Below are 15,826 nucleotides of genomic sequence, written 5' to 3'. Positions count from 1 at the left end.
TCCCCTAATTTTAATGCTGTCATTTGTATGATGTAAAAAAAAAAAAAAAAAATGAAAAAAAAAGATGCTTGTTTTCAAATAGAAGACTAGGCTTGTGAGAATTTATATGATTTGAGAGAACAAATTTGGGTGATAATCCTAGTGTAAATTGTTAGAAACTCAGATAGTTATGAGATATAATAAAGATTTTCTTTTTTGCTACAGCAATTTAGAATGGGTCCCATCTGATATTCTGTAATGTTGACATTAGTGTTCCATATATGTTTGCCATTGTGCTTGTTTGATGAGTCTTTCTTAGTTTTGTATCCTTACTTTGATAATAAAGAGTGGTTGTCTCATAAGGGATGCACTATGTAGTATGTCCTTTCCCTCCATTGTGATTTAATTTGATTTGCTGAGATATCATATAAATGGTGCATTTATATGTTTATATGAAGTATATACACAGCCTCTCTGACTTGCAGTACTGACTTTAGGGAACACATGTATGAGGAAGCATGTATTTTGTCAGCACAGGCAGGGATAATCTAACTATCTTTTACCTTCATTATAATTAATGGCTATTTTTATTTGTTGTCTAGCATTTTGTTTTTTTTTCATTTTTCTATTATCATGGCTACATAGATTTCTACAATCACGTTTCAGTTAAATTTTAATAATGAGATGAACATAGAAGATGTGCATTTCAGATTCTCTACACCAGTATTAGACATATTTGTTTATTTATTGGTATTTATTGATTGAAAAAGTATGACTGGGCTGGACCCCATTGCTAGTGGAAGCCCAGGGGGAAAAAACCTCCACAGAATACAAATTATAACTAAAGATCAATATTATTCATAATACGATATCCAACGGTAAGAGAAGAATATAAACATAATAAATCTATAGAAAAAATATACAAGATAAATGCATTTGAGATAAATAGGTAAAAAAGAAAAAGAAAAAATATCCAAGGTAAATGCAAAATTGGAAGACAAGAAAAAAATGGTTGCATTGGTGGCAGAAGGCAAAGCTTTCATCTGTAGAGTCACATAAGAGAGGAACTATTGCACTGAGCATTTTAAACAGTAGAATGGTAAAGCTGTAGAGAGTAGAGAGGCCAATACAGGCTAAGAGGGGAGTCACAAATATTGGTCTGATACAGATTAAACAATGGAGTCAGCATGAAGAGTATGAGGACATATGAAAAAAATAAATTTTTGAATTAGCCTAGTAATTAATGAGAATTAAAAACATTGTTACAATTTTCTTTTAAACTGCATTGAAACACAGCTACCTTACTGTTAATTTCCTTGAGTATAACAAATTTTAATACTGTTAAAACCTGAATATTATGACATATCTGTTATAAACTTAAAGAATATAAACTTAAAGTATTACTTCCAGTATATTATTCTGAACATGAACATTTAAAACATGTATATGCTGGCATGGTTATCAATCAGAAAATATACAATTCAGTTTATGGATAGCTGCACTGATGATTTCAGGTGTGCACTGTTATGAACAATTGGTGTGTAAGGCTGCTTCAGCTAACATTTGATTAATACAACTAGTTCTATCTATACTAAGCCTAAAATAAGCAATTAATTAGCACTAAACTAGCACAGTGAAGCTTTAGATATGTTTATACTCAAAGTAAAATTTATAGGAAACAGAAATAATTTAATGTCTAGCATTAGAGATGGAAGCAAATAAAAAAATCTGTATTTTTGTTCTTTATTTATCCCTGCTGATAAGAATGGATATACTTACTTTGTATTTAAATCATTTGGAGAAAACAGCATGGCAGTGGTACACCAGATATGCTGTTGTGTCCTAGAATCATGCTGCTGAGGAGCGATTTATAGACATACCGAGAATCACATTGAGTAAAAGCTCATTAACATATCTAAGAATCGGGCAGTGTGGTTACAAGTAAAACTGCTACTGTCACCCACTACCTACCCCTGCAATACTGTTACACAGGTACCCACAAATACCACCCCCCAACACACATGCATAAATACACCAAGTTACATACATACTGCTCACACATACACACGCACAATCCACACATATAACTTACCTGATACAGAATGGGTTCTGTTATTGACAATAATTGGTTTATGCATTAAAAACATGTTGCACAAAACAATCATTCTAATCACTATACTCTCCAATGCAGCACAATAAAATCTGTCATGAAGTCATTCTACCAGACAACAATAATCTCAGCAAAAGGCTTCAAGGAAGCACAAATGGTTTATTTGCATCAGCTATGCCCCTGGACTGTTGCTTTGTCTTGTGGTGAAATTCAAAAAATGCGTTAGCACTACATGCCTGTGGCTACATACAAATGCATTGATACATCGATCGATGAATCAGAAATCTATAGTGCATTGAGCAAACCTGCTATAAACAGGTTAGTGCTGTATACTATGGATTTCTGACTGCCTGATTATTTCCTTTGCAGATACAAAAAATTATGGCTATATTGATATTATTATTAAAAAAGAGAGAGTATTAAAAAAGAACATGGCTCATATATAAAAGAAGAAGAAAGACAAAGACAGGGACAGGGATGGAAAAAAAACCCCAGAGAAAACATAGTTTGCTTTTTCTATGCATAAATCAGCATATCACATGTATGGATGAGCAAGAACAATTCTATGTGAATATTCATCAGATATTGTTAGAAACAATTTCGATGAGAGAGAGAGAGAGAGAGAGAAGCAAACTTTGGAGTCTAGAATATAGATCAACAGCAATTTATACACATAATACATAGCTGCCTAAAATATAACAGAGAAAGAAAATTTGAAAACTGTATATTGCTGCTAAAAGTGTACAATTTCTTTAATGTGCATTGATCATGTTTAGAAGCATCTTTGTTTTAGAATTAATTTATTTTTCTGTTGTACCACTCATGATAAAGTTGCAAGTGACTTTGCAAAAATAAAAATAATAGTGTATTTGAATATTTAGATTCACTGTTTACTAGTTTTTATAAACACACCCTCATAAATGTACTGGTAGGTACTAAGAAAATTTTGCATGCATCTGAAAAGCATCATAGGTATCTAACATATGGACGTATATTGAGGATTTACTAATGCATCATCTTGTGTTAATTTTCAATGTGAGATATTCCATCCACAAGAACTAGTTGACAAATTGACATTCTAGCAAATAAGAAACCACTTCTGTGCATTTAACATGGGAATGCAATAGTTTATACACTGATTTAGCTAGTGTGGCATTGTGGTTTCAGTCTTTTATAATGTCATGGCAGGAATTTCATCTCTGAGAAAAATGTTCAGGGGGTCACCCTTGCCAACAAAACAAAGTGAAAAACACCCACACTTTCTTTTTGCTTCACAAATGTATAGTATAGCATTATTTATGATAATGAGGATATATCCAACTGCAAAAGTTTATTTAACACTTTAAATAAGACAGATCTTTAAATGATAAAAAATATTTCAATATTCATAATTGTTCCCAAGTGGGATTTCTTCAGAACTGTAATTATTAAAACACAAACCATTTTTGGTATACCTAAAATTCATAAGTGCCTAACTGATCCACCCTTGAGACTAATCATGGATGCTAATAGAAGCAAGACACACTGCATAGATACATTATTGGATGATCTACTTAAAGACTTTATTTCCAAGTTGCCATGAATATGTCAGGGTACTTGCTACCTTTTGAGCAAAATTGCTAATATTGAATTCAGTGCAGACTGTTCTTTTGTAACTATCCCCCACCAAGAGGGCCTTGTGGTTGGAAGATATTTTGTTTGATACTGAAGTATTACATTTTGATAGAGTGAATGTAGCTGTGACCTTAATGGACTTGATACTATCAAACATTTTTTTTGAGTGTCAGTTGTTCAAACAGCTTAGTGGAGTGGCTAAGGGGGCAGTCTGTGCCCCCAGTTTTGTTAATTTAGTAATGACTTATTGGAATGGAATTACATTTTAAAACCCCCTACATAAATTGTTGGAGATATTACACCCATTTTTGGACAATGTATTTATTGTTTGGACTGACACTGAGGAGAAATTGTGTGAATTTTTGGAATATATTAATGTTTCTACCACCTTTTTAAATTTTGTTTTCTTATGATGTTGATAGTATTACATTTTTGGATGTGATGTTTTCTAAAGATTATGTGAATGGATGTTTTATTTCTAACATCAATAAGAAGCCCACTTTCTCCAACAGTTACCTCCACTACAATAGCTGGCACTCAAAATTTCAGAAAAAAAGTTGTGGTTAAAGGCCAGCTAGTAAGGCTTGCTAGAGTGGTTTCAGATGATTCTGTATTTTTAGTGGTGTGTGATAAATTGTTGGAGATGTTTATTAAATGGGCCTGCCCAACTGAATTTGTATTGGACATTATGAATGAAGTAGTGGGGAAAAGACAGAGGGGGGGTTATATGCCCTTGCTACCAAAACCTTTTAGAATTTGTGGTGGACCACTCAATGCAAAGCACTCCATGGTGAGAGTGGATAAAGGGGTGGATTTTGGTAAACCCTTTATTCTAACTTTTACCACTGACACCTACAGAATAGTGGATTGTATTTTAGAAAACTCACTCATTATATCCTCTGATGAACACTTAAGGAGGTTTTGGGTGACAGGCTGAAAACGGTGTACAGGAAAAGCATATGTTTTAAGAATCTACTGGAAAGAAAAGCCAGGAATGTGAGCAAATACAGTAATAGTGGTATGTTTAAATGTGGGTCATTGTAGGCTGTGCCAGTTAATATTAGTGGGCGATACCTTTTATATTAAAGGACACAAATTTAAAGTTAAAGGGCATTTCAGCTGTGAGTCTAGTTGGATAGTTTATATTGCCTGTTGTGTTTCTTGTAGAGACCTTTTATATAAGGAAAACATTCAGAAAACTAAAGGAGAGAATTTATGAACATGACCTGGAGGTTAATAAGGCAAAAACTTCTAATGCCACGTACGGACATATACATGCTCGCCTTAGTCAAAGATTTAAATTTACAGTTCTAGAGCAGATAAAAAAGACCCAAGGGGCTATATTATTGAAGGACACCTGTTGGTTAGGGAACTTATTTGGCAGTTGAAATTCAATGCACCAGCACCCTCTGGGTTGAATGAAGTTTGCTTTATTAACCTTTTATTAAAATTAAAAAGTTTATATGTTTAGTAGTTTTTTTTTTAGAATAGATATTATTTATATATATATATATATATATATTTTTTTTTTTTAAAGTCATGTAAAAATATATTCAATATCTAATAAATTAAGAGGCTGCTGTTTTAATATGAATCCATTTATCATTCAGGGGTATATCCATTTGTTTTCATACTGTTTTATGTATTTATGTTTTAGTTTAAGCACTAGGTTCTATATATACAATTTTAAGTGTTTTATTGTATTATCAAACTGATTGGTTTATTGGATGCAATGTGATTAGCTTGACATGTATTTAAATGGCTTGCATTTTAATAATGGCAGTTCTGAGGAAGTCCCACTTGAGGATGAAAGTGCTTAACTGCCGGTAATAAATCTGTGGAGTTTTAGCTGGACTTTTGCTGTTTCTTCTATATTTCTGGTGTGATTATTAGTTGGGTTCTTTTTTATTAGATTCATAATTGTTAACATTATAATGTCTAATCTGAGGTCTAGTCTGAGATAATGTTCAACTATACACAGAGCCAGCATTTTAGAAACTTCACCATTCCAAACTAAATATATTCTACTTAGGAAATAACTAGTATATTAAGTAAGATATATAAAGCTAGGTAATATACATTAATTTCTTATTTATTTAAATGTGTTGACTGAGAAAGTCTGACTGGCAAAAACTCATTTTCAGCAGAGGTCCACGGGAAAAAAGCTACAAAGTACAGTGACATAATATAATTAAAAATACAACACATTTTTTTTTCTTTTTCTATAGTAAGCAAATAATGAATAGTTATGTTACATACAGTAAAATGAATGATAGCTTAAGAGAAACAAAATAATACATTTTATACTATTGCAAATTGGGAAATAAAGGATTATATGAAATAGGGCTGGGAAGAAAGAAGTAGCTAATAAGATATGTTTGTACATAATGGGAGATATAGTGTAGTTAGGTGTAGGTTGAGAGGGTAAGGAAGAGACAGTGGTGAAAAAGAGATGAGGCAGGGAAGAGTTAGGATTAGGAAACATAGGAGGCACATTTAAAATTAGTGTAATGTCTGGTGTAACTAGCATCTACTTGCTTTAATTTTGAATGTATGTCTCATAACAAATTTTGTGTCAGAATATAATGTATATATTATGTAAACATTAACTGAGAGATATTTATTATTTTTGTAATTGTATTTCTTTCTTTTATCTGACTGATTACTTTTTTATTTGACTTTATGAGCAGTGTTGATAGTACCATAAGTAGAAATCGCATTGAATTAAATATGAGAAGATTACAGAAGGAAGGATGAAGAAGAGCTTTATTAATATTGTAATAATGTTTAAGCATCAGCTTCTCTCATGTAATAATGTCTGAATTCCCTCTTCTACTTCCCATTTGCTTTCTCTTTTATTGTACTGAATTTTTAATTAAACTTCTGTCCTCTTCATTAGTATGTGTTATGTAAGCACATCTAAACATGATTGGGCATTGTAAAAGTAATATTTTTTATGTAAAGCAACATTAAAAAAGTGTCTGAACAAATGATGGATATAATAAAAATTGTAAACACTGCAATAAATACTGGCACGAGAAATAGAACACGAACAAAAGAATATAAAAGAAAAATGAAAGAAAATAAATCATAAATAGTTGTTCAAAATATACTCAAAACCTTTTTTTTATGGTGAATACATTTGATAGTTTGATATTAATATTATGAAATGCGTGAAGAGTATGTTTACAAGGTTCCACTTTAAATCATCGAATGTTCAGAACATAGACGTTCTGATCATCGAGACCAGAACATTGATGTTCAGAACATCAAAGGTTTAAAGTTGAAGTGCCAGGTAAGTGAAAATGTAGAATTGTGGGTGTGTATGCAGGGCAGCAAAGTGCCCTGCATGTTGTGTGTGTGGGTGTGTGCCATCTGAGTGCTGGCATTGTAGGTAGGGTATGGGAAATCTCCCATTTAGCACTACCGCATATAGCGGTAAACTGGAGATTTCCCTTACCCCACTGTACTGCGACCTTGGAGTTGGAATATTAAAGTAGGGTGTGTCATTTTGAAACTTCGATGTTCTGAACATTCGATGTTTCAAAGTGAATCCGTTTACAAATATATGATTATTGATTACACATAAAATTAAATGCCAGGTGAAATTAACAGATCAGAAAGAGAATTTAAGTAAATGCCATAATGCTGTGCTTGTGTTCCTCCCTAGTATCTTTCATCTCTTATTCCTTTTTTTAATCTTCTTTTTTTCTCTCTGTTATAAAATCAGGACACGTTTTGATATATATATATAGGTTTACCTTCATAAGTGCGTTATGCACTTGGGCCAATCCACTATGTGTGAAAGGAGGTTCCCAAATTGGCAATACCTCGAACAAAAGTTGTCCAAATGTACAATGAGTGAATGCACATTGGCATTCACTCATTGCAGATTTGACATTTTAAGTGCAGATTGCACTATAGCAGGGATTGGGAAATGAACCCTTTCCCCACTATAGTGCAATAAGAGAGAAGCTCAGTATGTATTTAAATGTTATACAGCAGCGCTAGTGTTTGTATAAGAAACACATTTAACTTAAAAAGACAAACAGAAATTCAGAGTTGAAGTCTATACAACTGTTGTAAATTCTTCCCTTTAAGCAATTTTTAGATACAGTGACCCCAAAGGAGAGCTTGCAATGGTAAGACATGAATTGCAAAAGAGACTGATTACATTTACACAGAATTACTGACATCCACAAGTTGAAGCTAATATGGTAAGGAAATACTTAGATATATCATTAGGTAATCTTAAAAGTATATTAAGAGGTAAATTAAACCACATTTTAACCAAAGAGGATTCTAAAGTAAGCACACAACAAAAATATTCACTTTCTGTTGCATTTCTTTAAAATTGAATTGTATGCCACATTTGAAAGATATTTGTGAATTTGTATATCATGGATCTTTATTTTTACCGATTACTGTTACATTTTTGAAAATTATTGACAGATTTTAAACTGTTATTCATTTAATTGCAAATATTGACTCAATTTAAATAAACCTATGCCATTTATTTGACCACAATTTCAATGCTTTCTAATTCAATACATTTGTAAAATTCTACTAGTAATCAATATAACTCTTTTTTTAATTATGAAACATAAAATAATTTAAAGAGCAGTTTAGTACTTAGTGAAAATAATATTTATATTTTAGTTAATGACTGATGAAGTATGTGATGCCATGCTATGGGATTCAATTTATTTCTAGCTTGGAAAATCTCATCCTGGCATAGAAAGAAGGCAAAAGTTTGGGATAAATGCCTTGATAAAGCTCATGAAGGTCTACATGCTGTTAAATTCAAAATACAGCAATTTGAAATGCTTTTGTAGACATAGCTAAAGCTATATATAAAACATATTACCAAATATTAAATCACAAAGTTACAATAGCTATAAAGAAGTCTAAAGTACATTCTAATTCTCTATCCCCATAATGCGTATCTATACTAGCTCATAGATCTAAGGTATTAAATAAGATGGCCATATTAAAAGTATGCACATTCTGAGAAGTAAAACTAAAAGTTATAGACATATAACATAACTTATTATCATTTAAAAAGTTACCTAAATATTAATAAACAAGCTATGCAACTTCAGATGAAAAGATTTAGATACTTTCAACTAAAAATGTAAAAAAATATTAAACAAGAACATTGCAGATGCCTGAAAAGCTATCAGCATTACAGAAGTAAGAAATAAAATTAAAAAGCTGAAAGATAATTAAGCACTAGGAACTGATATAATTATAGCAGCGATCTATGAAGCAGATCATCAAAATGTCACAAATTTATTTAAAATTAGGCTGCATATTATGCTCAAGACATAGACCAATCTCTTTACTAAATATAGGCAATCAGTTATTTGTTAGTTTTAACAAATATATTCATTCCTAGGGTTAATTATAAATGAAGACCAAGCAGGATTTGTAAATTGAAGGTAAATGCTGAACAATGTTAGAATAATAATCTTAACTGATTATACAACAACTAATACGTTGACTTATCAGTTATAAGTCTAGACATGGAAAAGCCTTCTGTTCTCTTGATTCAAATTATTTAGTTAAAATATTGTAAGTATTTGTACTTCCAACATTCTCTGGAAATGTAATAAAATTAAATAGTAGTTCTATTGTATATGTAAAACTTGAAATTATTGTTTTCCAATTATTATGATGAAAAAAACAAAACAAGGATTTGCTCTTTTTCTACCACTGTTTGCATTAGCATTAGAGCATCTACCAAATGCAGTTATGTAAGCCAAAACTGTTAACAGTTTTAAAATAAATGAAAATGACCTTTTCAAGTGTCTCTTTGTAGATTATATATTTTTAACTTTAACTAATATCAATCAACTTACAGTCAAATTAGGAAAGGTGATAAAAAACGTTGAAGAGTTATCTAATCTTCCATTTAATGAAAAGAAGACCAACACAATGATAATATATCACATTTTAGATTAATTTATAAAAGAAAGATGCAATTTCAATTGAGGCTAGCAACTGTTCAAATATCTATCTGTTATTAGTAATGGAGGCATTACAAGATGGATCAACACATTTGTGGAGGTAATCAATATATCATAATGCACAAAGATCACAAGCTAGAAGATAGATCAATAAGGGCATTTAACATCTAGACCAGCACTGAAATGAAATGCATTCATTCCTGGTTCTTCTAATTTCTCAGCTTTCTGTCACTATATACATTAGTCTGTGTGAGATGGTGTTATTAAGAATGTCGCAAATATTTTGTAAATATGACAGTTTTATAGACTACAGATACAGTAGTAAGCCTTTGTCTCTTAGCTCTTCTTCAGTACTGCTCCCTTCCTGCATGTGTTTTTTAGGGGGCAGTTGAGGTACACTGACCTGCAGCATGAGCTTACAGTGCATACTCAGCCATGTTCAGTAGATTCCCTGACTTTCATCTGAGGTGAATCCTTATGCCTTCACAGAGCCTTTCCTTGTGCAGACAGACAGGAAATGCTTCATTCAAGCTGGAAAGGCATGGCTTCTGTATGGCTGAAAGCAATGCCATCTGCAAAAGAAATATTGTATCATTTTATAGTATAAGAACTGCTTTACTTTATTTTGTTAACACATTTTTGACAGGCATGCAAATTATGAAAATGTATATTTGTAGACTTAAACACTATTAACACAATGTGGTACCTATTACAGTCTGTGTTTGGGTTTCATAAAGAGAAAAAAGCCTAGATTTCAGACTAGACCTGTATAGGATAGTTCAGTAAATGTGAGTGTCATACTGAATGTCCAAATTATCATAACTTAGATTACTTTCCCTTTACAAGGTTAAATATAACATCTTGATTTTAATAAATGGACCCACCAGTTCTCTGCAGACTACATAAGGCTTATATGGCAAAACACATACTTTTCAGCTGTGGTAATAAACGTTAATCAGCTATGACTCACAAGGGTTTCTTTTTTGCTTAACTACTAAAGTTACATTCCCATGCTGGAAGTGAAAGGCACATTTAAAAAAATAAAAGTGACTATTTAAATTTCCAAGCCCTGTTTTTGTTATATGTGAGGGATAGACACTTGCATTATCTAGGCTGCACATTCTAAATGTATTTTCATTGGTAAAATTGTCTCTTCAGTGATACTTAAATACATAATGAACTTCTAGGCCTTTGTCTTTTTCTGAAAATATTTCAATCCTGTATATAAACTAGAGCTCTGCTGCTGATTTGCTGCTGGGTGAGGAAAGTAAACCTTTTTTTGTCTGTGACTGATAAAGCTGCTTTCTTTTTTACCTGCTCCATTTTGTTTTCTGTTTTATGAAGTCTGCTTGGCCTGATGTTTTTGTTCTGTGTGAGAGAAAGACACTTAAATTATCTGGGCTGCACATTTCACTTGTTTTCTTTTCACTGGTAAATTGTCACTTGAGTTATACTTAAATACACAGTGAATTGCTGGGCCTTTGTCTTCTTCTGAAAAGATTTCAAACCTGCATAAACTAAAGCACTGCTGGTGATTCCCTGCTACTTTTTCCCGCCCACCATCTCCTTTGTTAATCTGCTGTTTAAACCTGGTGATTTTAAGCTGCCCACCCCTACTATAAATGGAGTTTATAAACCCCTCCTTTTCTACACTGCTGTTTATATCTTTCATTATTTATTTACCTTCCCTTGTGCTTATTTTGAAAAAGTGCATTTTTTCTCCCATTGTCTGTTCTACTGATTTACTTGATCTAAATTCCTCATCTAGGTAGCTGTTGGATAAAGTAGCGTATTCTTACACTCTAGAAAGCATTTACTTTTACATCAAGAGGTCAGTGAATTTTCCATCTAGTGCACTGGGAGGTAGCCTGGTCTGTTTAGGTTGGGAAAACACCTGAGATTTTTGCATGCAGTTTTATTGGCTGGAGGGATTATTAGTCAGTTTATCTTGTTTTTAGTATCTTTATAAATTTTGTACAACTGAATGGCTCTTTGCTCATTTATACAAAGTGAAGCACTTTTATTGAATAATCATACTTTTGTAAGCTGTTTAAAGTACTCTGCTGTATCTGTATCTTTAAATTTGTTTGTGGTAGCATTTCATATCTTTTAAGTTTGTTTGTGGTATCATTTCACTCCGGACACTCCTTTACTGTGCTTTTACCTTAGGATGACTGTGATTATTCATCTAGTGGCAGTATGTGTTTACCTGGTCTATCTTAGCTGGTTAACACTCAAAAGGGGTCTAAATATTTTTTGCACTTCTCTTATATACTGTGACTGGCCTTCAGCAGTTTAAAAAAAACTGTACTGTCTACTGCTGCTTTAAGTAGTAAAATGCAATGTATTACATTGTATCTGTATGTTGTTGGGTTGTTGTATGTACTTTGTGTGGTCTTGTTACACTTGTGCTCCAAACTAGCAATTTTACTTTAAGAAGTGTTTTTCTACACCTCTGTGGCAGTAGTGTGCTGATCTAACCTGTCTGAGTTGTGGATTGCTTGTGGAAGGCTTATTGTGTGCTTTCCTGATGGGTAGTTAACTTAAAACTTGTTTCTATTTACTTGTATTTAAGCCTCACATTTGCATGATACTGCTCTTCAGTCAGTGGCAGTTAGCAATGCCCAGTATAGAGGCAAAAGCCTAGAATTTCTGTTTTCCACACAGCTGTCAGTGAAACCCTTCCCAGCTTTTCTGCTGCTCTCAGTTGCACACTGAGCAGCATTTCCTTATTGATCAACCTTAACCTACACAAAGTATAAGTCTCTCTTGTAGTTTTGGTGCTACAAGCACAGTCCTGTCAAATTAACCCATTCCCTTCTGTAATAAAATATACAGTAAGAGCCTGCTGTCATGGACAGGCAGTTTCCATATTATCTCTCTCACCAGCCTGATAGACATGGGCATCCTGAGGCAATGTAGCAATTATCTCATGTATAAAAACAAAGAAAGTGTCCACAGGGGCAAACAACAATATCTAAAAACTTAATTTGTTAAAACAGATACTGTTCTAGTAAATTAATTTTCTCATGTATATTGACAACCATTTATTCCTGAAACAAACACATACTTTATGTGAGAGATGTAGTTACACTATGAAACTGGAGGCAAGACTCTCACATAAAGACAAATTGAATGGCAAACAGGTTGTCAGCACAAATACACTTCCCACATTAAATAAGGACACGACACATAAACCCACATATGTGGAGGTACTCAGTAGTAACTTATCAAAACATCAAAGGCCTCCCAAACAGAACCACTTTACACACATAATGCAAAAAAAACAACCACAATACATAATAAAACACACACCAGTGTCTTAAGAAATAAACCCATAAGACATAATACCACAAAACTTAATGTTTTGGTCATAGGTGACTCCATTGTGAGACACACAGATGTTCCCCTCACCAGGCTGGATAAGGAGCAGATTATGGTCAGCTGCCTGTCAGGTGCCAGGATGTATCAAGTCACTCAAGCACTCAAGTCAGACAACCACAAACTGGTATGACTCTGTCATAGTCCATGTTGGGGTGAAATTACATCAGACATACCTCACTGGACTATATGAAGAGAGACATGACTGAGCTTTCAATGTTTTATGTGTCACAGACAGATATAAGCCTAGCCTTAAGCAGCATTCTACCTTCTCCAAGAATGATGCCACAATATAAACAAAAAATGATTGGCTTTAACAATTGGCTTAGCTTCAGCTGTTAGTCCATGGGAATCCAATATCTGAAAGCATGGGATGACATGCTTGACAGGCCATGCTGCTTTGCCAGAGATGGTCTGCATCTGTATTTTCTAGGCTTTTGGATACTGGCAAAGGTATTAGCCACCCCTATTGTACCTGTTTTAGTCGATGTCAAAATAACCAACCTCCCAACATAACAAAATCCTCTCCACATAAACTCAAGGTACTTCTGCTTAATACTAGGAGTCTAAACAAGAAACTGCCCTCCCTGGAAGCAGTCCTCACCTTGGAAGATGCTGACATATGTGTAGTCACCAAGACATGGTTTAAAGGTGCAGAAAGCAACCCTGCCATGCAGGGCTATAATGCCTTCCATACATTCAGACCACAGTGAAAGAACCAAAGGAGGAGGTGTATCCATCTTCATTAAGGATAAGTACACCTTGAAACTGGTCAAACAATATAACTCTCTTTAGCTACTCCATTTTCAATTAACTATAGACAAAGCCCCCTACTACATCATAGCTAGCTGTAGGTCATACACCATGAAACAGGAAAAGCATATGGTATTCCTGGAGTTACTGGAGTCACTTGCCATACAGCCCAACACCTTAGTCATGGGTGATTTTAATTATCCCATGACCCCAAACATGCTGGCTCACAGGTTCTTGGTCTTTGTCAGTACAGATGCTCTGGAACAGCTAGTCAGCACACCCACAAGAGACCCATATGTCCTGGACATAGTACTCACTAACATGGGAGAGCATAGACCCCCCCCCCCCATGTGATGTCCTCCCTGTTAAGATCAGACCATAAATCAGTCCAGTTCAGTGCAATTATAAGACCAGATACCCCATCAAGCTCAAAAACACTTATGATTTTTGTAAAGACAAACTACCTCATACCAAGTGATTGTATAAGAAATGTCAAAGCCCCCTTGAGTGCAGATAACAGGGACTCCAATGCCCTGTATAACCACTTAAGCAGTTGTATAGAATTGGCTGTACCTGACTGGATTAAAACCAGATCTTGCCAAAAAAAACAAGCCACCCTGGTAGACCCTTAGTATAAACAGTCTACACAACAAGAGAAAGAAACTAATGTCCAAGAACAAGAGGGAACTGGCTCAGTAGAAGAAGACGTATCTCTCTAGTTTAAACAAACAAATTAGAGATTTTATCAAGTCCTCCAAAGCAAATTATGAAACAAATCTAACCTCACTAGCTAAGGATAATCATAAGTCATTCTTTAACTATCCTAAATCTAAAAGGGACTACTGAGCTATGTACTGAACTGGTTGTGGATGGCACCACCCATACTAAACTGGAGGTAATAGCCAACCTGCTAACTGACATATTTAGTGTAAACATCATTCCCTGTCCCCTCTAGTCATCCCCCAAAGTATACCTGCCACCATTCTTCAGCCTATTATCTCAAGAGAGCAGGTCATCTTGGCACTCTCCAATACCAAAACATGGCATCAGTGGGACCAGACAGCATCCCAGGTTGCCTTTTACACAACTTAAAATGTGAGTTAGCAGACCCACATGGATCCCTGTTTAACCACAGCTTGTGAACTGGCTATGTTTCAGTGGAAAGGAGGACAGCAACTGTAATCCCTTTGCACAAAGGGAGACCATCAACCAACCCTGGGAATTACAGGCCAGTAAACTTGACTAGCTTCATCTGCAGGGCCATGGAAAGAATCATTATGGACCTCATTAACAAGGATATAAGTAATCTCCAAACTCTGGACCCAACCAAGTTTAGATTTATTAAACGTAGATCATGCCTGTTAAACATGGTTGAGTCTTTCCAGAAAGTCACCAAGGCCCTGGATGAGGGAAAGACAGTTCATACCACCTGTCTTGACCAAACCAAGGCATTTGACATAATCCCCCACTCAGGTGTTATAGAGAAACTCACTCAATTGAGAATTAACCCCTACATTACCAGATGGGTATCCAACTGACTCACCAACAGGACACATATTGTCAACGTGGGTAACTTCACATCTAGCAAAACACCAGTCACTAATGGTATACCACAGGGTTCTGTTCTGGGTCCCTTACTGTTTGGAATTTATTTCTCAGAAGTCCAGGCAATGTTGGATGGCCTATGGCTGACCATGTCTACTGATGATTGCAATTTGGGAGGAATCACTGAGTCCCCCAGTGAAGTTAATATACTGCAGACAAGGTCAACACAGACAAATGACTGGTGCCAAAGCCACGGATTAAAGCTAAATGCAAAAAAAAAAGCATTATTATTCCCTTTTGGAAAGCTGACATCCCTGCTAACTACATTGTAGATAGCACCCCCCCCCTCTAAATGTAGACGCATTGTTACATGATGTGGGTACTCAGGTTGATAGCAACCTGAACTTTGACCACCATGTATCCACCATAGTAAGGAAATACTTCTATGTGGTACAACTTATAAGTAAAGGCATCC

This window comes from Protopterus annectens, chromosome 8.part0, assembly GCF_019279795.1.
Source record: "Protopterus annectens isolate FY-2018-M chromosome 8.part0, PAN1.0, whole genome shotgun sequence".
Classification (NCBI taxonomy): Eukaryota; Metazoa; Chordata; order Ceratodontiformes; family Protopteridae; genus Protopterus; species Protopterus annectens.
The sequence above is the reverse complement of the archived record's forward strand: the minus strand, read 5'-3'. Positions refer to the sequence as shown.